Here is a 22020-nt window from a genome sequence, read left to right as displayed (position 1 = left end):
TGACACCTACAACATGCGCTGTGCTGAACACCAGTGTATGTGAATGCTGAAAGAGCTGCTTGAGTTGTGTGACAGTATTTCGACCGTGTGAAGTGCAAATGTTATCGTGACACGAACAAACCGCCCACTACGTAGCGTTCTGTGTCAGCACGCAGTTTTCGACAGTACTCTGTGTCCATAGCTGTTTTCATAGCTAGGCTGCTTCCAGCACGAAGCATCCGCCATACGAAAGTGGCTGTTTCGCGATTTTGATTACCTGATCCTTCGACATCACTTCATGTACGAATACTGGCAAGAATTCTCGCTACATTCGAAGGCGCTCCTTCCACTTCCAGCCTACTTGGTTGCTTCATTAGCCACGCAAACACTTCCTGAGGACCATACGTGTAATAACATCGCAGCTTATCGGCTTAATTACATGATACCTCTGAATTTAAGAGCGCTACAGGCATCCGGTTCCACAGTTGCGCTTGAGACGCGCTAGTGTGAGGAGGTACCGTCCGCTCCGCCAAGCTAGCGATTGTTTACAAGTGGTGTTTGTGTCCGTCGCGTGTCGTACTACTGTTCTGTGCCTGCGTGTTGTTGTGTCTTTCGTGTTCACGTTCGATGCTGTTAGCCCGTTAAGGGTTAATTAGCGATATGTCTCGTCAGTGTCCCAGGAAGAATACCCTGAAATTTGAATTTGATAAGTCAACCCGTGCTCTGCAACCAAGCTCCCTCGAGATCCACGAATGGATTGTCGATGTCATCGGGATAACTACAGAACAGGTCCACACTGCCTATTACGATTTGGAACAATACTGTTTCTTCGTCAAGCTGCACAATCCTGTTATTATGGAGCGACTGCTGCTGAAATTCGGGGGACGCATTGAATTTCGCCATCGGAACGGAACTGTGAGTATCGTTACGCTTTCAAATGCTGATGTAGAGTTGAAAAATGTCCGTGTATTCAATCTCCCACCTGAAGTTGAAAATTGCTACCTGAAGGAGGTTTTGTCGAAGTACGGTGACGTCAGGTCTGTTAGAAATGAAATGTGGTCCAGGGATCATAAGCTGCAGTGTTATAGCGGGGTGCGATCCGTTGAAATGGAAGTAAAGGTTAATATCCCGTCGCACATTATGGTGAGTGGATACAAGGGGCTAGTTACCTATACCGGACAAATTCCCACGTGCCATATTTGTAACGAGAGTGGTCACCTGAGGCAGGATTGTCCCCGTCGCATGTTTGTTTTAAAAAACAATTTGCAACAGCGACAGCGGCTTACATTTAGGGATGTCCTGATGCGAAGTAATGTAGAACAGCCCGTTGTCTCTCTGAATTCCGATACCGTGCAAGATCCCACTTTGGTGAACGACAGTGCAATGATAATGCCTATTGTAGAGGAGCAATCTGCCCCTGCTGCTAGTGACCGTAGTGCCTCCGGCAATAAGCGTCCTCGGGACTCAGCCGATATTTCTTCAGATGAGGAAGGTTCCGGTCACACCCACTCTGTGCAAAAGCAAAAAGCCAGTAATGACCCAGCACTCGAATCAGCCATTGCACTGGAGGCGCAATCAACAGGCCACCCTCATGCCAATGTTCCATTATCAGCTAATGATGTCGTCGCTGACATGGAACCGGTCGAGGGAGCCATGCAGGCATCAATTCCAGAAGGACCCGAAAATACGAATCAGGAATGTGCTCAACATACTGAAGGCACTTCCTCGCCTACGGTAGAACAAGGCACTAAGGTGCAACTTGTTGATCAAGTCGGTAGTAGTGATCACGTTCAAGACTTCAATGACCCCCACAGTGCTGCCCAAAAACAAGAGGGACCTGCACGAGGGACAGGCATTCCAAATACAGCCGGAACCGCGCAAGACACACAGCGGCGCCGCCTGAAGCCGCAGCCAAACGTCAACGTCGGCAGGGCGCAGGCGAAACGCAACGGGAGCACACAACGGCAAAAATCACCTGACAGTAAAGGAGTTGGAAATCCTGAAGTGTCAGTCAGTGTAGATCAAGACACTCGCAAAGATAGACATACAGCCTCCGCAGCTTCACAAACAGTAGTGAAGTAGCAGCGGATTTCCGACTGGATCTTCTTCCCCTACAAACATTGTACACATTGGGCGAAGTGTAAATCTCGGATTTTGTACTCACTCTACTTTGACGACCATACATGACCATTAACCTTCTCGGATGAGTCAAGCTTATAAAATATTAACTATTAACGTTAACAGGATAACGTCCGATTTGAAAAAAGTTGTGTTAAAACAATTTATCTATGAAACAGAGGCGGATGTTGCTTTGTTGCAAGAAGTGTTATTCACTGATTTCACCGTGCCCGGTTTTCAAATATTTTATAATGTCCTACCGGACGCAAATACAGGAACCGCAATTTTAACTCGTGAAGGTATACCGGTGATGTTGTTGGATAAACTAGTTACAGGAAGAGGCCTAAGTTGTCAAATATTTGATGTCACTGTTGTAAATGTTTATGCACCGTCTGGTACCACCAACAGAGCTGCGAGAGCTCAATTCTTCAAGGAAGACATAATCTACTTGCTGAGGAAAAATCCTGCGTCTGTAATACTTGGTGGCGACTTCAATTGTGTAGTTAACAGGAAAGATCAGGTACCGCATTTTAACTACTCCAAGGAGCTGCATGACTTAATCAAAAACATGAAGTACAAAGATGCATGGGAAGTAAAATTCCCTACGCTAGTCAAATTCACGCATTTCACTTCGACATCATGCAGTCGGATAGATAGGCAGTATGTGTCGGAGAATCTAAGTCATAACGTGTTGGACGTGGAAGTAATCCCGACATACTGCTCGGACCACTGTGGGTTTTCTGTGACTATCAATTTAGCAAAGCAACCTACGAAATTTTACCGTAATCAGTGGATGCTTAACATTGCCCATCTCAATGATGACGAACTAGAAGAGTGGGTCACAGCTACATGGACGGCATGTTTGAAATCAGTGCATAAATACGGATCTAAAATCGAATGGTGGGTCAAGTTTGCCAAACCTAAACTTAGGCAAACCTTAAAATCATACAGTTTTCAAAAAACTAGAGATGGCAAAAAGACAATCGAATTTTACTATACGGTATTGCGAGAACTACATGACAAACACAACGTAGCTAATACTCATCTAGAGCAAATTCGCAAAATAAAAGCGAAGCTTCTAAGTATCACACGACAGCAGTTAGAGGGATTAAAGCTTAAATCAAAGGCAAAGTCTCTACTACAAGAAGAAACTACTTCAATGTTTCACCTGATCAAACACCAACTTAATAGGCGACGCAGTTTTATTGAAGACCTCACACTCGACGACGGGACTGTACTTACAGACCAAAATGACATAGTGCGCGCAATCCAACAACATTTCGCTCACCTCTACACTAAAGACCCGACTGACGAGACTGCACGTACTGAAATGTTGCACTTATTAACGGAAAAGATCACTAATGAAGAAAACAACTGTCTGATTGCTGCATTTGCAGAGGACGAAATATTTAATCTCGTAAAGGCGTCACCTTCCAACAAATCGGCGGGTCCAGATGGATTACCAAAAGAATTTTATCAAAAGTTTTGGCATATAATTGGTTCCACATTCACGGATGTAATAAACGAAACCTTACATGGAGGAGACTTACCAACTGAACTTAAGGAAGGAAAACTGGTCTTGATTCCGAAAAGTACAGGACGAAAGAAAATCGATAATTTTCGCCCATTAATGTTGATGAACTATGATTACAAGACCATTGCCCGAGCACTTAAGGAGAGACTCACACCACTTCTCAGAACAGTAATAAAAGGCCATCAAGCCTGCTTCCCGGGCCGGACAATCATGTCAGTCATCTCCGAATACAGGGACCTTGTTTCTATCGTCGCAGTCACCGACATCAGGTGTGCGCTATACTTCATCGATTTCTGCAAGGCATTTGACCATGTCAGCCACCGGTACGTGGATCTCATATTTAAGCACCTGGCTTTTGACGATCGAGCAGTTAGTGTAATCCATCAGATGATGACCGGCATAACTGCAAAGGCTTACGTAAACGGGCAGCCGACGAAAACTATTCATATACAGAGGGGCGTTCCACAAGGGAGCCCATTATCAATGCTTTTGTATGTTCTTGCACTTGAGCCTTTGCTACGGCAACTCAGAGACAAATTAAGTGGCGTCACAATATCCGGGGTCACGCTTACAGCAAAAGCATATGCCGATGACGTGGGCGTCGTCCTTCGACACGGAGGTGACATTACAATTCTGGAAGAGACGATACGTCACTATAGTCGCGCCTCTGGTGCAAAGGTGAACATACGTAAGAGTAAAATCTTAAACCTAAGAGGATTTGACAGGGTACGCAGCCAATGGGCTACACTAGTTGATTCCCACAAAGCACTAGGTATTACTATAAACAATTGTCCTATGAAGATGGCTGCAGTACATTGGCGGGACACGGCAAACAAAATACAGGGTGCGTTCAACGAACTTTGTTGGCGATCCGCGAATTTATTGCAGAAAGTTCAATTAATTAACACCTACATGTTTTCTAAAGCCTGTTTTGTAGCACAAATATTCCCAGCACCGAAATTACAGGTGCAAAAGGTAATGCGACTTGCCCATAGATACTTGTGGAAAGGCAACATTTTTAAAGTTAGACTCGACAGTGTGACCAAAGCAAGAATGATGGGCGGTTTAGGGCTAACTAATTTGGTCAAAAAAGCATCTGCACTTTACGTCAAAAGAACCCTGTTTATGATTAATAAGGACAGAAATAACATTACCTCCAGACTCTTCACAATTGTCCAGCCAGGTTCCCTGCAACCCCCGGTGAATGTGGGCCGACTAAACAACAAACTCACGCATGTCAAGGAATTTTATATTGAGGTCAGCTACTTAGAGGCAGGCACGGTGTACAAGTCACATATAACTACAAGAGAGATTCTAAATACATGGCACAAATCGGATACACAAAATACCATAGAAATCAAATATCCGAACGTCATATGGCGTACTGTATGGAAAAATATTAGCCTCAAAATCCATTCAACAGACGTGGCTTCCACTTGGTACAAGGTCGTCAGCGACACTGTGCCAACCAATGAAAAACTTTATCGAATAGGACTCAGTGATACACATCACTGCATTAAGTGTGGATTAGTGGACACACTTCAACACAGTTTCACGTGCAGTGGACTAGTACACAATTGGACTTGGATCAGAAGAAAGATGGCACTCCTCACCAGAAGTGATGGCCGCAATTATACGCCACAAATGCTGTTACAGCCTGAAGAGATATTTTTCCCAGAACGGAAAAATAACACTGTCATGTGGCTCATGGGTCACTACACACATTACGTCATTGGTAGAAATGGATCTGACAATTCAATTGATTTCATGGTCTACATGGAATCAGCTTACTGGGAATCCAAAAAATTCAGTAACCATAAAAACCTCTACGGCAACATGTTGAATATAGTCTTCGAGAAAACAGGCATAGGATAACAACGAACCACAACACGACAGAAACAATAAGGAAGTCAATGGCCAACAGTGACTCAGTAAACTATTATTGATCATTGAGAAATGACTACGGCCACTACAGAGTATTATATACGAAAATAACAAAACCAACAGAAAACAATAAAGAAAATGGTAACGTCTGACCAAAACAAACAAAAAAAAGGAGTGATTAAAAAAGAAAAAAAAAAAAAAAAAAAAAAAGTGGCTAGGATACCTGGCTTTCACCCAGGAGGCAAAAAAAAAAAAAAAAAAAAATGGTGTAATGGTTAGCACTCTGGACTTTGAATCCAGCGATCAGAGTGCGAGTCTCGGTGGAACCTGACGCTGTGTTTTGCGATCGTTTCTAGAAATGTGTACGAGCCGGTGGTTGGAATTGTATATGCAGAAATTTAACTAGGATCATGAAATGCAAAGTGTTAATAGCAGTCCACACGTGAGTGGGGAGCGCTCCAAATGCTTATGCTTTTGCTACTAGGATTAATAACGAGACGTAAGGGGTTCAACTGCGAGAAGACGACCTCAGCTGTTCCTCCCCGCAGGAAAGACATCTCACCGTTTTGGGTGCTGCATGCGCATGCATTTACCAAACTTGCATGCGATGTACTAGTTCCTGGGGAACGAATAGAATCGTTGTACGTGCCAGTCTTTACGTATAGATATAAGTAAGCGGAGACGGCTTAATCCTGCCACGTAGATTGCTTTCCATAAGACGCACCTGAGAGTCTCATGGGCCGGTGGCCCGACATGCAGTTTGTCCTGCTGCATGGCTTACTTTCAGAGACTCGCAAGTTTATCGTAGTGCTGGGTTGTCGCGAAAGTGAAAAGTAGGGCCTGTCCGGGATTTGAACCCGGGACCTCCTGCACCCAAAGCAGGAATCATACCCCTAGACCAACAGGCCGCACAAGTAAGCAAGTCTGCACCCCTCCACCTACTGAGATCTTGCCGCACTTGCTAGTTGCAGCATCCTAGCTGGACCATATTCTCAAAGAGGTTTCTTAATCTGACACCTACAACATGCGCTGTGCTGAACACCAGTGTATGTGATTGCCGAAAGAGCTGCTTGAGTTGTGTGACAGTATTTCGACCGTGTGAAGTGCAAATGTTATCGTGACACGAACAATCCGCCCACTACGTAGCGTTCTGTGTCAGCACGCAGTTTTCGACAGTACTCTGTGTCCATAGCTGTTTTCATAACTAGGCTGCTTCCAGCACGAAGCATCCGCCATACGAAAGTGGCTGTTTCGCGATTTTGATTACCTGATCCTTCGACATCACTTCATGTACGAATACTGGCAAGAATTCCCGCTACATTCGAAGGTGCTCCTTCCACTTCCAGCCTACTTGGTTGCTTCATTAGCCACGCAAACACTTCCTGAGGACCATACGTGTAATAACATCGCAGCTTATCGGCTTAATTACATGATACCACTGAATTTAAGAGCGCTACAGGCATCCGGTTCCATGGTGTAATGGTTAGCACTCTGGACTTTGAATCCAGCGATCCGAGTTGGAGTCTCGGTGGAACCTGACGCTGTGTTTTGCGATCGTTTCTAGAAATGTGTACGAGCCGGTGGTTGGAATTGTATATGCAGAAATTTAACTAGGATCATGAAATGCAAAATGTTAATAGCAGTCCACACGTGAATGGGGAGCGCTCCAAATGCTTATGCTTTTGCTACTAGGATTAATAACGGGACAAAAGGGGTTCTACTGCGAGAAGACGACCTCAGCTTTTCCTCCCCGCAGGAAAGACATCTCACCGTTTTGGGTGCTGCATGCGCATGCATTTACCAAACTTGCATGCGATGTACTAGTTCCTGGGGAACGAATAGAATCGTTGTACGTGCCAGTCTTTACGTATAGATATAAGTAAGCGGAGACGGCTTAATCCTGCCACGTAGATTGCTTTCCATAAGACGCACCTGAGAGTCTCATGGGCCGGTGGCCCGACATGCGGTTTGTCCTGCTGCATGGCTTACTTTCAGAGACTCGCAAGTTTATCGTAGTGCTGGGTTGTCGCGAAAGTGAAAAGTAGGGCCTGTCCGGGATTGAACCCGGGACCTCCTGCACCCAAAGCAGAAATCATACCCCTAGACCACCAGGCCGCACAAGTAAGCAAGTCTGCACCCCTCCACCTACTGAGATCTTACCGCACTTGCTAGTTGCAGCATCCTAGCTGGACCATATTCTCAAAGAGGTTTCTTAATCTGACACCTACAACATGCGCTGTGCTGAACACCAGTGTATGTGAATGCTGAAAGAGCTGCTTGAGTTGTGTGACAGTATTTCGACCGTGTGAAGTGCAAATGTTATCGTGACACGAACAATCCGCCCACTACGTAGCGTTCTGTGTCAGCACGCAGTTTTCGACAGTACTCTGTGTCCATAGCTGTTTTCATAACTAGGCTGCTTCCAGCACGAAGCATCCGCCATACGAAAGTGGCTGTTTCGCGATTTTGATTACCTGATCCTTCGACATCACTTCATGTACGAATACTGGCAAGAATTCCCGCTACATTCGAAGGCGCTCCTTCCACTTCCAGCCTACTTGGTTGCTTCATTAGCAACGCAAACACTTCCTGAGGACCATACGTGTAATAACATCGCATCTTATCGGCTTAATTACATGATACCACTGAATTTAAGAGCGCTACAGGCATCCGGTTCCATGGTGTAATGGTTAGCATACTGGGCTTTGAATCCAGCGATCCGAGTTCGAGTTTCGGTGGATCCTGACGCTGTGTTTTGCGATCGTTTCTAGAAATGTGTACGAGCCGGTGGTTGGAATTGTATATGCAGAAATTTAACTAGGATCATGAAATGCAAAGTGTTAATAGCAGTCCACACGTGAGTGGGGAGCGCTCCAAATGCTTATGCTTTTGCTACTAGGATTAATAACGAGACGTAAGGGGTTCAACTGCGAGAAGACGACCTCAGCTGTTCCTCCCCGCAGGAAAGACATCTCACCGTTTTGGGTGCTGCATGCGCATGCATTTACCAAACTTGCATGCGATGTACTAGTTCCTGGGGAACGAATAGAATCGTTGTACGTGCCAGTCTTTACGTATAGATATAAGTAAGCGGAGACGGCTTAATCCTGCCACGTAGATTGCTTTCCATAAGACGCACCTGAGAGTCTCATGGGCCGGTGGCCCGACATGCAGTTTGTCCTGCTGCATAAGTGTTAATAGCAGTCCACACGTGAGTGGGGAGCGCTCCAAATGCTTATGCTTTTGCTACTAGGATTAATAACGAGACGTAAGGGGTTCAACTGCGAGAAGACGACCTCAGCTGTTCCTCCCCGCAGGAAAGACATCTCACCGTTTTGGGTGCTGCATGCGCATGCATTTACCAAACTTGCATGCGATGTACTAGTTCCTGGGGAACGAATAGAATCGTTGTACGTGCCAGTCTTTACGTATAGATATAAGTAAGCGGAGACGGCTTAATCCTGCCACGTAGATTGCTTTCCATAAGACGCACCTGAGAGTCTCATGGGCCGGTGGCCCGACATGCAGTTTGTCCTGCTGCATGGCTTACTTTCAGAGACTCGCAAGTTTATCGTAGTGCTGGGTTGTCGCGAAAGTGAAAAGTAGGGCCTGTCCGGGATTTGAACCCGGGACCTCCTGCACCCAAAGCAGGAATCATACCCCTAGACCAACAGGCCGCACAAGTAAGCAAGTCTGCACCCCTCCACCTACTGAGATCTTGCCGCACTTGCTAGTTGCAGCATCCTAGCTGGACCATATTCTCAAAGAGGTTTCTTAATCTGACACCTACAACATGCGCTGTGCTGAACACCAGTGTATGTGAATGCTGAAAGAGCAGCTTGAGTTGTGTGACAGTATTTCGACCGTGTGAAGTGCAAATGTTATCGTGACACGAACAATCCGCCCACTACGTAGCGTTCTGTGTCAGCACGCAGTTTTCGACAGTACTCTCTGTCCATAGCTGTTTTCATAACTAGGCTGCTTCCAGCACGAAGCATCCGCCATACGAAAGTGGCTGTTTCGCGATTTTGATTACCTGATCCTTCGACATCACTTCATGTACGAATACTGGCAAGAATTCCCGCTACATTCGAAGGTGCTCCTTCCACTTCCAGCCTACTTGGTTGCTTCATTAGCCACGCAAACACTTCCTGAGGACCATACGTGTAATGACATCGCAGCTTATCGGCTTAATTACATGATACCACTGAATTTAAGTGCGCTGCAGGCTTCCGGTTCCATGGTGTAATGGTTAGCACTCTGGACTTTGAATCCAGCGATCCGAGTTCGAGTCTCGGTGGAACCTGGCGCTGTGTTTTGCGATCGTTTCTAGAAATGTGTACGAGCCGGTGGTTGGAATTGTATATGCAGAAATTTAACTAGGATCATGAAATGCAAAATGTTAATAGCAGTCCACACGTGAATGGGGAGCGCTCCAAATGCTTATGCTTTTGCTACTAGGATTAATAACGGGACGTAAGGGGTTCTACTGCGAGAAGACGACCTCAGCTGTTCCTCCCCGCAGGAAAGACATCTCACCGTTTTGGGTGCTGCATGCGCATGCATTTACCAAACTTGCATGCAATGTACTAGTTCCTGGGGAACGAATAGAATCGTTGTACGTGCCAGTCTTTACGTATAGATATAAGTAAGCGGAGACGGCTTAATCCTGCCACGTAGATTGCTTTCCATAAGACGCACCTGAGAGTCTCATGGGCCGGAGGCCCGACATGCAGTTTGTCCTGCTGCATGGCTTACTTACAGAGACTCGCAAGTTTATCGTAGTGCTGGGATGTCGCGAAAGTGAAAAGTAGGGCCTGTCCGGGATTTGAACCCGGGACCTCCTGCACCCAAAGCAGGAATCATACCCCTAGACCAACAGGCCCCACAAGTAAGCAAGTCTGCACCCCTCCACCCACTGAGATCTTACCGCACTTGCTAGTTGCAGCATCCTAGCTGGACCATATTCTCAAAGAGGTTTCTTAATCTGACACCTACAACATGCGCTGTGCTGAACACCAGTGTATGTGAATGCTGAAAGAGCTGCTTGAGTTGTGTGACAGTATTTCGACCGTGTGAAGTGCAAATGTTATCGTGACACGAACAATCCGCCCACTACGTAGCGTTCTGTGTCAGCACGCAGTTTTCGACAGTACTCTGTGTCCATAGCTGTTTTCATAGCTAGGCTGCTTCCAGCACGAAGCATCCGCCATACGAAAGTGGCTGTTTCGCGATTTTGATTACCTGATCCTTCGACATCACTTCATGTACGAATACTGGCAAGAATTCCTGCTACATTCGAAGGTGCTCCTTCCACTTCCAGCCTACTTGGTTGCTTCATTAGCCACGCAAACACTTCCTGAGGACCATACGTGTAATAACATCGCATCTTATCGGCTTAATTACATGATACCACTGAATTTAACAGCGCTCCAGGCATCCGATTCCATGGTGTAATGGTTAGCACTCTGGACTTTCAATCCAGCGATCCGAGTTCGAGTCTCGGTGGAACCTGACGCTGTGTTTTGCGATCGTTTCTAGAAATTTGTACGAGCCGGTGGTTGGAATTGTATATGCAGAAATTTAACTAGGATCATGAAATGCAAAATGTTAATAGCAGTCCACACGTGAATGGGGAGCGCTCCAAATGCTTATGCTTTTGCTACTAGGATTAATAACGGGACGAAAGGGGTTCTACTGCGAGAAGACGACCTCAGCTGTTCCTCCCCGCAGGAAAGACATCTCACCGTTTTGGGTGCTGCATGCGCATGCATTTACCAAACTTGCATGCGATGTACTAGTTCCTGGGGAACGAATAGAATCGTTGTACGTGCCAGTCTTTACGTATAGATATAAGTAAGCGGAGACGGCTTAATCCTGCCACGTAGATTGCTTTCCATAAGACGCACCTGAGAGTCTCATGGGCCGGTGGCCCGACATGCAGTTTGTCCTGCTGCATGGCTTACTTTCAGAGACTCGCAAGTTTATCGTAGTGCTGGGTTGTCGCGAAAGTGAAAAGTAGGGCCTGTCCGGGATTTGAACCCGGGACCTCCTGCACCCAAAGCAGGAATCATACCCCTAGACCAACAGGCCGCACAAGTAAGCAAGTCTGCACCCCTCCACCTACTGAGATCTTGCCGCACTTGCTAGTTGCAGCATCCTAGCTGGACCATATTCTCAAAGAGGTTTCTTAATCTGACACCTACAACATGCGCTGTGCTGAACACCAGTGTATGTGAATGCTGAAAGAGCTGCTTGAGTTGTGTGACAGTATTTCGACCGTGTGAAGTGCAAATGTTATCGTGACACGAACAATCCGCCCACTACGTAGCGTTCTGTGTCAGCACGCAGTTTTCGACAGTACTCTGTGTCCATAGCTGTTTTCATAACTAGGCTGCTTCCAGCACGAAGCATCCGCCATACGAAAGTGGCTGTTCGCGATTTTGATTACCTGATCCTTCGACATCACTTCATGTACGAATACTGGCAAGAATTCCCGCTACATTCGAAGGTGCTCCTTCCACTTCCAGCCTACTTGGTTGCTTCATTAGCCACGCAAACACTTCCTGAGGACCATACGTGTAATAACATCGCATCTTATCGGCTTAATTACATGATACCACTGAATTTAAGAGCGCTACAGGCATCCGATTCCATGGTGTAATGGTTAGCACTCTGGACTTTGAATCCAGCGATCCGAGTTCGAGTCTCGGTGGAACCTGACGCTGTGTTTTGCGATCGTTTCTAGAAATGTGTACGAGCCGGTGGTTGGAATTGTATATGCAGAAATTTAACTAGGATCATGAAATGCAAAGTGTTAATAGCAGTCCACACGTGAGTGGGGAGCGCTCCAAATGCTTATTCTTTTGCTACTAGGATTAATAACGAGACGAAAGGGGTTCAACTGCGAGAAGACGACCTCAGCTGTTCCTCCCCGCAGGAAAGACATCTCACCGTTTTGGGTGCTGCATGCGCATGCATTTACCAAACTTGCATGCGATGTACTAGTTCCTGGGGAACGAATAGAATCGTTGTACGTGCCAGTCTTTACGTATAGATATAAGTAAGCGGAGACGGCTTAATCCTGCCACGTAGATTGCTTTCCATAAGACGCACCTGAGATTCTCATGGGCCGGTGGCCCGACATGCAGTTTGTCCTGCTGCATGGCTTACTTTCAGAGACTCGCAAGTTTATCGTAGTGCTGGGTTGTCGCGAAAGTGAAAAGTAGGGCCTGTCCGGAATTTGAACCCGGGACCTCCTGCACCCAAAGCAGGAATCATACCCCTAGACCAACAGGCCGCACAAGTAAGCAAGTCTGCACCCCTCCACCTACTGAGATCTTACCGCACTTGCTAGTTGCAGCATCCTAGCTGGACCATATTCTCAAAGAGGTTTCTTAATCTGACACCTACAACATGCGCTGTGCTGAACACCAGTGTATGTGAATGCTGAAAGAGCTGCTTGAGTTGTGTGACAGTATTTCGACCGTGTGAAGTGCAAATGTTATCGTGACACGAACAATCCGCCCACTACGTAGCGTTCTGTGTCAGCACGCAGTTTTCGACAGTACTCTGTGTCCATAGCTGTTTTCATAACTAGGCTGCTTCCAGCACGAAGCATCCGCCATACGAAAGTGGCTGTTTCGCGATTTTGATTACCTGATCCTTCGACATCACTTCATATACGAATACTGGCAAGAATTCCCGCTACATTCGAAGGCGCTCCTTCCACTTCCAGCCTACTTGGTTGCTTCATTAGCCACGCAAACACTTCCTGAGGACCATACGTGTAATAACATCGCATCTTATCGGCTTAATTACATGATACCACTGAATTTAAGAGCGCTACAGGCATCCGATTCCATGGTGTAATGGTTAGCACTCTGGACTTTGAATCCAGCGATCCGAGTTCGAGTATCGGTGGAACCTGACGCTGTGTTTTGCGATCGTTTCTAGAAATGTGTACGAGCCGGTGGTTGGAATTGTATATGCAGAAATTATCTAGGATCATGAAATGCAAAGTGTTAATAGCAGTCCACACGTGAGTGGGGAGCGCTCCAAATGCTTATGCTTTTGCTACTAGGATTAATAACGAGACGTAAGGGGTTCAACTGCGAGAAGACGACCTCAGCTGTTCCTACCCGCAGGAAAGACATCTCACCGTTTTGGGTGCAGCATGCGCATGCATTTACCAAACTTGCATGCGATGTACTAGTTCCTGGGGAACGAATAGAATTGTTGTACGTGCCAGTATTTACGTATAGATATAAGTAAGCGGAGACGGCTTAATCCTGCCACGTAGATTGCTTTCCATAAGACGCACCTGAGAGTCTCATGGGCCGGTGGCCCGACATGCAGTTTGTCCTGCTGCATGGCTTACTTTCAGAGACTCGCAAGTTTATCGTAGTGCTGGGTTGTCGCGAAAGTGAAAAGTAGGGCCTGTCCGGGATTTGAACCCGGGACCTCCTGCACCCAAAGCAGGAATCATACCCCTAGACCAACAGGCCGCACAAGTAAGCAAGTCTGCACCCCTCCACCTACTGAGATCTTGCCGCACTTGCTAGTTGCAGCATCCTAGCTGGACCATATTCTCAAAGAGGTTTCTTAATCTGACACCTACAACATGCGCTGTGCTGAACTCCAGTGTATGTGAATGCTGAAAGAGCTGCTTGAGTTGTGTGACAGTATTTCGACCGTGTGAAGTGCAAATGTTATCGTGACACGAACAATCCGCCCACTACGTAGCGTTCTGTGTCAGCACGCAGTTTTCGACAGTACTCTGTGTCCATAGCTGTTTTCATAGCTAGGCTGCTTCCAGCACGAAGCATCCGCCATACGAAAGTGGCTGTTTCGCGATTTTGATTACCTGATCCTTCGACATCACTTCATGTACGAATACTGGCAGGAATTCCCGCTACATTCGAAGGTGCTCCTTCCACTTCCAGCCTACTTGGTTGCTTCATTAGCCACGCAAACACTTCCTGAGGACCATACGTGTAATAACATCGCATCTTATCGGCTTAATTACATGATACCACTGAATTTAAGAGCGCTCCAGGCATCCGGTTCCATGGTGTAATGGTTAGCACTCTGGACTTTGAATCCAGCGATCCGAGTTCGAGTCTCGGTGGAACCTGACGCTGTGTTTTGCGATCGTTTCTAGAAATGTGTGCGCGCCGGTGGTTGGAATTGTATATGCAGGAATTTAACTAGGATCATGAAATGCAAAGTGTTAATAGCAGTCCACACGTGAGTGGGGAGCGCTCCAAATGCTTATGCTTTTGCTACTAGGATTAATAACGAGACGTAAGGGGTTCAACTGCGAGAAGACGACCTCAGCTGTTCCTCCCCGCAGGAAAGACATCTCACCGTTTTGGGTGCAGCATGCGCATGCATTTACCAAACTTGCATGCGATGTACTAGTTCCTGGGGAACGAATAGAATCGTTGTACGTGCCAGTCTTTACGTATAGATATAAGTAAGCGGAGACGGCTTAATCCTGCCACGTAGATTGCTTTCCATAAGACGCACCTGAGAGTCTCATGGGCCGGTGGCCCGACATGCAGTTTGTCCTGCTGCATGGCTTACTTTCAGAGACTCGCAAGTTTATCGTAGTGCTGGGTTGTCGCGAAAGTGAAAAGTAGGGCCTGTCCGGGATTTGAACCCGGGACCTCCTGCACCCAAAGCAGGAATCATACCCCTAGACCAACAGGCCGCACAATTAAGCAAGTCTGCACCCCTCCACCTACTGAGATCTTGCCGCACTTGCTAGTTGCAGCATCCTAGCTGGACCATATTCTCAAAGAGGTTTCTTAATCTGACACCTACAACATGCGCTGTGCTGAACACCAGTGTATGTGAATGCTGAAAGAGCTGCTTGAGTTGTGTGACAGTATTTCGACCGTGTGAAGTGCAAATGTTATCGTGACACGAACAATCCGCCCACTACGTAGCGTTCTGTGTCAGCACGCAGTTTTCGACAGTACTCTGTGTCCATAGCTGTTTTCATAGCTAGGCTGCTTCCAGCACGAAGCATCCGCCATACGAAAGTGGCTGTTTCGCGATTTTGATTACCTGATCCTTCGACATCACTTCATGTACGAATACTGGCAAGAATTCCCGCTACATTCGAAGGCGCTCCTTCCACTTCCAGCCTACTTGGTTGCTTCATTAGCCACGCAAACACTTCCTGAGGACCATACGTGTAATAACATCGCATCTTATCGGCTTAATTACATGATACCACTGAATTTAAGAGCGCTACAGGCATCCGGTTCCATGGTGTAATGGTTAGCACTCTGGACTTTGAATCCAGCGATCCGAGTTCGAGTCTCGGTGGAACCTGACGCTGTGTTTTGCGATCGTTTCTAGAAATGTGTACGCGCCGGTGGTTGGAATTGTATATGCAGAAATTTAACTAGGATCATGAAATGCAAAGTGTTAATAGCAGTCCACACGTGAGTGGGGAGCGCTCCAAATGCTTATGCTTTTGCTACTAGGATTAATAACGAGACGTAAGGGGTTCAACTGCGAGAAGACGACCTCAGCTGTTCCTCCCCGCAGGAAAGACATCTCACCGTTTTGGGTGCAGCATGCGCATGCATTTACCAAACTTGCATGCGATGTACTAGTTCCTGGGGAACGAATAGAATCGTTGTACGTGCCAGTCTTTACGTATAGATATAAGTAAGCGGAGACGGCTTAATCCTGCCACGTAGATTGCTTTCCATAAGACGCACCTGAGAGTCTCATGGGCCGGTGGCCCGACATGCAGTTTGTCCTGCTGCATGGCTTACTTTCAGAGACTCGCAAGTTTATCGTAGTGCTGGGTTGTCGCGAAAGTGAAAAGTAGGGCCTGTCCGGGATTTGAACCCGGGACCTCCTGCACCCAAAGCAGGAATCATACCCCTAGACCAACAAGCCGCCCAAGTAAGCAAGTCTGCACCCCTCCACCTACTGAGATCTTGCCGCACTTGCTAGTTGCAGCATCCTAGCTGGACCATATTCTCAAAGAGGTTTCTTAATCTGACACCTACAACATGCGCTGTGCTGAACACCAGTGTATGTGAATGCTGAAAGAGCTGCTTGAGTTGTGTGACAGTATTTCGACCGTGTGAAGTGCAAATGTTATCGTGACACGAACAATCCGCCCACTACGTAGCGTTCTGTGTCAGCACGCAGTTTTCGACAGTACTCTGTGTCCATAGCTGTTTTCATAGCTAGGCTGCTTCCAGCACGAAGCATCCGCCATACGAAAGTGGCTGTTTCGCGATTTTGATTACCTGGTCCTCCGACATCACTTCATGTACGAATACTGGCAGGAATTCCCGCTACATTCGAAGGTGCTCCTTCCACTTCCAGCCTACTTGGTTGCTTCATTAGCCACGCAAACACTTCCTGAGGACCATACGTGTAATAACATCGCATCTTATCGGCTTAATTACATGATACCACTGAATTTAAGATAGCTCCAGGCATCCGGTTCCATGGTGTAATGGTTAGCACTCTGGACTTTGAATCCAGCGATCCGAGTTCGAGTCTCGGTGGAACCTGACGCTATGTTTTGCGATCGTTTCTAGAAATGTGTACGAGCCGGTGGTTGGAATTGTATATGCAGAAATTATCTAGGATCATGAAATGCAAAGTGTTAATAGCAGTCCACACGTGAGTGGGGAGCGCTCCAAATGCTTATGCTTTTGCTACTAGGATTAATAACGAGACGTAAGGGGTTCAACTGCGAGAAGACGACCTCAGCTGTTCCTCCCCGCAGGAAAGACATCTCACCGTTTTGGGTGCTGCATGCGCATGCATTTACCAAACTTGCATGCGATGTACTAGTTCCTGGGGAACGAATAGAATCGTTGTACGTGCCAGTCTTTACGTATAGATATAAGTAAGCGGAGACGGCTTAATCCTGCCACGTAGATTACTTTCCATAAGACGCACCTGAGAGTCTCATGGGCCGGTGGCCCGACATGCAGTTTGTCCTGCTGCATGGCTTACATTCAGAGACTCGCAAGTTTATCGTAGTGCTGGGTTGTCGCGAAAGTGAAAAGTAGGGCCTGTCCGGGATTTGAACCCGGGACCTCCTGCACCCAAAGCAGGAATCATACCCCTAGACCAATAGGCCGCACAAGTAAGCAAGTCTGCACCCCTCCACCTACTGAGATCTTGCCGCACTTGCTAGTTGCAGCATCCTAGCTGGACCATATTCTCAAAGAGGTTTCTTAATCTGACACCTACAACATGCGCTGTGCTGAACACCAGTTTATGTGAATGCTGAAAGAGCTGCCTGAGTTGTGTGACAGTATTTCGACCGTGTGAAGTGCAAATGTTATCGTGACACGAACAATCCGCCCACTACGTAGCGTTCTGTGTCAGCACGCAGTTTTCGACAGTACTCTGTGTCCATAGCTGTTTTCATAGCTAGGCTGCTTCCAGCACGAAGCATCCGCCATACGAAAGTGGCTGTTTCGCGATTTTGATTACCTGATCCTTCGACATCACTTCATGTACGAATACTGGCAAGAATTCCCGCTACATTCGAAGGTGCTCCTTCCACTTCCAGCCTACTTGGTTGCTTCATTAGCCACGCAAACACTTCCTGAGGACCATACGTGTAATAACATCGCATCTTATCGGCTTAATTACATGATACCACTGAATTTAAGAGCGCTCCAGGCATCCGGTTCCATGGTGTAATGGTTAGCACTCTGGACTTTGAATCCAGCGATCCGAGTTCGAGTCTCGGTGGAACCTGACGCTGTGTTTTGCGATCGTTTCTAGAAATGTGTACGAGCCGGTGGTTGGAATTGTATATGCAGAAATTTAACTAGGATCATGAAATGCAAAGTGTTAATAGCAGTCCACACGTGAGTGGGGAGCGCTCCAAATGCTTATGCTTTTGCTACTAGGATTAATAACGAGACGTAAGGGGTTCAACTGCGAGAAGACGACCTCAGCTGTTCCTCCCCGCAGGAAAGACATCTCACCGTTTTGGGTGCTGCATGCGCATGCATTTACCAAACTTGCATGCGATGTACTAGTTCCTGGGGAACGAATAGAATCGTTGTACGTGCCAGTCTTTACGTATAGATATAAGTAAGCGGAGACGGCTTAATCCTGCCACGTAGATTGCTTTCCATAAGACGCACCTGAGAGTCTCATGGGCCGGTGGCCCGACATGCAGTTTGTCCTGCTGCATGGCTTACTTTCAGAGACTCGCAAGTTTATCGTAGTGCTGGGTTGTCGCGAAAGTGAAAAGTAGGGCCTGTCCGGGATGTGAACCCGGGACCTCCTGCACCCAAAGCAGGAATCATACCCCTAGACCAACAGGCCGCACAAGTAAGCAAGTCTGCACCCCTCCACCTACTGAGATCTTGCCGCACTTGCTAGTTGCAGCATCCTAGCTGGACCATATTCTCAAAGAGGTTTCTTAATCTGACACCTACAACATGCGCTGTGCTGAACACCAGTGTATGTGAATGCTGAAAGAGCTGCTTGAGTTGTGTGACAGTATTTCGACCGTGTGAAGTGCAAATGTTATCGTGACACGAACAATCCGCCCACTACGTAGCGTTCTGTGTCAGCACGCAGTTTTCGACAGTACTCTGTGTCCATAGCTGTTTTCATAGCTAGGCTGCTTCCAGCACGAAGCATCCGCCATACGAAAGTGGCTGTTTCGCGATTTTGATTACCTGATCCTTCGACATCACTTCATGTACGAATACTGGCAAGAATTCCCGCTACATTCGAAGGTGCTCCTTCCACTTCCAGCCTACTTGGTTGCTTCATTAGCCACGCAAACACTTCCTGAGGACCATACGTGTAATAACATCGCATCTTATCGGCTTAATTACATGATACCACTGAATTTAAGAGCGCTCCAGGCATCCGGTTCTATGGTGTAATGGTTAGCACTCTGGACTTTGAATCCAGCGATCCGAGTTCGAGTCTCGGTGGAACCTGACGCTGTGTTTTGCGATCGTTTCTAGAAATGTGTACGAGCCGGTGGTTGGAATTGTATATGCAGAAATTTAACTAGGATCATGAAATGCAAAGTGTTAATAGCAGTCCACACGTGAGTGGGGAGCGCTCCAAATGCTTATGCTTTTGCTACTAGGATTAATAACGAGACGTAAGGGGTTCAACTGCGAGAAGACGACCTCAGCTGTTCCTCCCCGCAGGAAAGACATCTTACCGTTTTGGGTGCTGCATGCGCATGCATTTACCAAACTTGCATGCGATGTACTAGTTCCTGGGGAACGAATAGAATCGTTGTACGTGCCAGTCTTTACGTATAGATATAAGTAAGCGGAGACGGCTTAATCCTGCCACGTAGATTGCTTTCCATAAGACGCACCTGAGAGTCTCATGGGCCGGTGGCCCGACATGCAGTTTGTCCTGCTGCATGTCTTACTTTCAGAGAGTCGCAAGTTTATCGTAGTGCAGGGTTGTCGCGAAAGTGAAAAGTAGGGCCTGTCCGGGATTTGAACCCGGGACCTCCTGCACCCAAAGCAGCAATCATAACCCTAGACCAACAGGCCGCACAAGTAAGCAAGTCTGCACCCCTCCACATACTGAGATCTTGCCGCACTTGCTAGTTGCAGCATCCTAGCTGGACCATATTCTCAAAAAGGTTTCTTAATCTGACACCTACAACATGCGCTGTGCTGAACACCAGTGTATGTGAATGCTGAAAGAGCTGCTTGAGTTGTGTGACAGTATTTCGACCGTGTGAAGTGCAAATGTTATCGTGACACGAACAATCCGCCCACTACGTAGCGTTCTGTGTCAGCACGCAGTTTTCGACAGTACTCTGTGTCCATAGCTGTTTTCATAGCTAGGCTGCTTCCAGCACGAAGCATCCGCCATACGAAAGTGGCTGTTTCGCGATTTTGATTACCTGGTCCTCCGACATCACTTCATGTACGAATACTGGCAGGAATTCCCGCTACATTCGAAGGTGCTCCTTCCACTTCCAGCCTACTTGGTTGCTTCATTAGCCACGCAAACACTTCCTGAGGACCATACGTGTAATAACATCGCATCTTATCGGCTTAATTACATGATACCACTGAATTTAAGATAGCTCCAGGCATCCGGTTCCATGGTGTAATGGTTAGCACTCTGGACTTTGAATCCAGCGATCCGAGTTCGAGTCTCGGTGGAACCTGACGCTATGTTTTTTCGATCGTTTCTAGAAATGTGTACGAGCCGGTGGTTGGAATTGTATATGCAGAAATTTAACTAGGATCATGAAATGCAAAGTGTTAATAGCAGTCCACACGTGAGTGGGGAGCGCTCCAAATGCTTATGCTTTTGCTACTAGGATTAATAACGAGACGTAAGGGGTTCAACTGCGAGAAGACGACCTCAGCTGTTCCTCCCCGCAGGAAAGACATCTCACCGTTTTGGGTGCTGCATGCGCATGCATTTACCAAACTTGCATGCGATGTACTAGTTCCTGGGGAACGAATAGAATCGTTGTACGTGCCAGTCTTTACGTATAGATATAAGTAAGCGGAGACGGCTTAATCCTGCCACGTAGATTGCTTTCCATAAGACGCACCTGAGAGTCTCATGGGCCGGTGGCCCGACATGCAGTTTGTCCTGCTGCATGGCTTACTTTCAGAGACTCGCAAGTTTATCGTAGTGCTGGGTTGTCGCGAAAGTGAAAAGTAGGGCCTGTCCGGGATGTGAACCCGGGACCTCCTGCACCCAAAGCAGGAATCATACCCCTAGACCAACAGGCCGCACAAGTAAGCAAGTCTGCACCCCTCCACCTACTGAGATCTTGCCGCACTTGCTAGTTGCAGCATCCTAGCTGGACCATATTCTCAAAGAGGTTTCTTAATCTGACACCTACAACATGCGCTGTGCTGAACACCAGTGTATGTGAATGCTGAAAGAGCTGCTTGAGTTGTGTGACAGTATTTCGACCGTGTGAAGTGCAAATGTTATCGTGACACGAACAATCCGCCCACTACGTAGCGTTCTGTGTCAGCACGCAGTTTTCGACAGTACTCTGTGTCCATAGCTGTTTTCATAGCTAGGCTGCTTCCAGCACGAAGCATCCGCCATACGAAAGTGGCTGTTTCGCGATTTTGATTACCTGATCCTTCGACATCACTTCATGTACGAATACTGGCAAGAATTCCCGCTACATTCGAAGGTGCTCCTTCCACTTCCAGCCTACTTGGTTGCTTCATTAGCCACGCAAACACTTCCTGAGGACCATACGTGTAATAACATCGCATCTTATCGGCTTAATTACATGATACCACTGAATTTAAGAGCGCTCCAGGCATCCGGTTCTATGGTGTAATGGTTAGCACTCTGGACTTTGAATCCAGCGATCCGAGTTCGAGTCTCGGTGGAACCTGACGCTGTGTTTTGCGATCGTTTCTAGAAATGTGTACGAGCCGGTGGTTGGAATTGTATATGCAGAAATTTAACTAGGATCATGAAATGCAAAGTGTTAATAGCAGTCCACACGTGAGTGG

The 22020-nt window shown here is 47.1% G+C and overlaps 22 non-coding genes across 22 annotated transcripts; 11 read left to right on the top strand and 11 right to left on the bottom strand.

Moving 5' to 3' along the window:
* Positions 1–6351: 6351 nt before the first annotated feature.
* Trnap-ugg lies at positions 6352–6423 on the bottom strand. The gene has a single exon. It is a non-coding gene; the product is annotated as a tRNA-Pro (tRNA).
* A 557-nt stretch (positions 6424–6980) lies between these two features.
* On the top strand, positions 6981–7052 carry Trnaq-uug. The gene has a single exon. It is a non-coding gene; the product is annotated as a tRNA-Gln (tRNA).
* A 2068-nt stretch (positions 7053–9120) lies between these two features.
* Trnap-ugg lies at positions 9121–9192 on the bottom strand. Its single transcript has one exon. It is a non-coding gene; the product is annotated as a tRNA-Pro (tRNA).
* A 557-nt stretch (positions 9193–9749) lies between these two features.
* Positions 9750–9821, top strand: Trnaq-uug. Its single transcript has one exon. It is a non-coding gene; the product is annotated as a tRNA-Gln (tRNA).
* Positions 9822–10328: 507 nt separating this feature from the next.
* Positions 10329–10400, bottom strand: Trnap-ugg. The gene has a single exon. It is a non-coding gene; the product is annotated as a tRNA-Pro (tRNA).
* A 557-nt stretch (positions 10401–10957) lies between these two features.
* Trnae-uuc lies at positions 10958–11029 on the top strand. The gene has a single exon. It is a non-coding gene; the product is annotated as a tRNA-Glu (tRNA).
* A 507-nt stretch (positions 11030–11536) lies between these two features.
* Positions 11537–11608, bottom strand: Trnap-ugg. The gene has a single exon. It is a non-coding gene; the product is annotated as a tRNA-Pro (tRNA).
* Positions 11609–12164: 556 nt separating this feature from the next.
* Positions 12165–12236, top strand: Trnaq-uug. Its single transcript has one exon. It is a non-coding gene; the product is annotated as a tRNA-Gln (tRNA).
* A 507-nt stretch (positions 12237–12743) lies between these two features.
* On the bottom strand, positions 12744–12815 carry Trnap-ugg. The gene has a single exon. It is a non-coding gene; the product is annotated as a tRNA-Pro (tRNA).
* Positions 12816–13950: 1135 nt separating this feature from the next.
* Positions 13951–14022, bottom strand: Trnap-ugg. The gene has a single exon. It is a non-coding gene; the product is annotated as a tRNA-Pro (tRNA).
* A 557-nt stretch (positions 14023–14579) lies between these two features.
* Positions 14580–14651, top strand: Trnaq-uug. Its single transcript has one exon. It is a non-coding gene; the product is annotated as a tRNA-Gln (tRNA).
* Positions 14652–15158: 507 nt separating this feature from the next.
* Trnap-ugg lies at positions 15159–15230 on the bottom strand. The gene has a single exon. It is a non-coding gene; the product is annotated as a tRNA-Pro (tRNA).
* Positions 15231–15787: 557 nt separating this feature from the next.
* Positions 15788–15859, top strand: Trnaq-uug. Its single transcript has one exon. It is a non-coding gene; the product is annotated as a tRNA-Gln (tRNA).
* Positions 15860–16366: 507 nt separating this feature from the next.
* On the bottom strand, positions 16367–16438 carry Trnap-ugg. The gene has a single exon. It is a non-coding gene; the product is annotated as a tRNA-Pro (tRNA).
* Positions 16439–16995: 557 nt separating this feature from the next.
* Trnaq-uug lies at positions 16996–17067 on the top strand. Its single transcript has one exon. It is a non-coding gene; the product is annotated as a tRNA-Gln (tRNA).
* Positions 17068–17573: 506 nt separating this feature from the next.
* On the bottom strand, positions 17574–17645 carry Trnap-ugg. Its single transcript has one exon. It is a non-coding gene; the product is annotated as a tRNA-Pro (tRNA).
* A 557-nt stretch (positions 17646–18202) lies between these two features.
* Trnaq-uug lies at positions 18203–18274 on the top strand. The gene has a single exon. It is a non-coding gene; the product is annotated as a tRNA-Gln (tRNA).
* Positions 18275–18781: 507 nt separating this feature from the next.
* On the bottom strand, positions 18782–18853 carry Trnap-ugg. The gene has a single exon. It is a non-coding gene; the product is annotated as a tRNA-Pro (tRNA).
* A 557-nt stretch (positions 18854–19410) lies between these two features.
* On the top strand, positions 19411–19482 carry Trnaq-uug. The gene has a single exon. It is a non-coding gene; the product is annotated as a tRNA-Gln (tRNA).
* Positions 19483–20618: 1136 nt separating this feature from the next.
* Trnaq-uug lies at positions 20619–20690 on the top strand. Its single transcript has one exon. It is a non-coding gene; the product is annotated as a tRNA-Gln (tRNA).
* A 508-nt stretch (positions 20691–21198) lies between these two features.
* Positions 21199–21270, bottom strand: Trnap-ugg. Its single transcript has one exon. It is a non-coding gene; the product is annotated as a tRNA-Pro (tRNA).
* Positions 21271–21827: 557 nt separating this feature from the next.
* Trnaq-uug lies at positions 21828–21899 on the top strand. The gene has a single exon. It is a non-coding gene; the product is annotated as a tRNA-Gln (tRNA).
* Positions 21900–22020: the final 121 nt, after the last annotated feature.

The sequence above is a fragment of the Schistocerca americana genome, chromosome 2 (genome assembly GCF_021461395.2).
Source record: "Schistocerca americana isolate TAMUIC-IGC-003095 chromosome 2, iqSchAmer2.1, whole genome shotgun sequence".
NCBI classification, from domain to species: Eukaryota; Metazoa; Arthropoda; class Insecta; order Orthoptera; family Acrididae; genus Schistocerca; species Schistocerca americana.
Note: the sequence above shows the minus strand (reverse complement) of the source record. Positions and strands in the feature narration are given on the sequence as shown.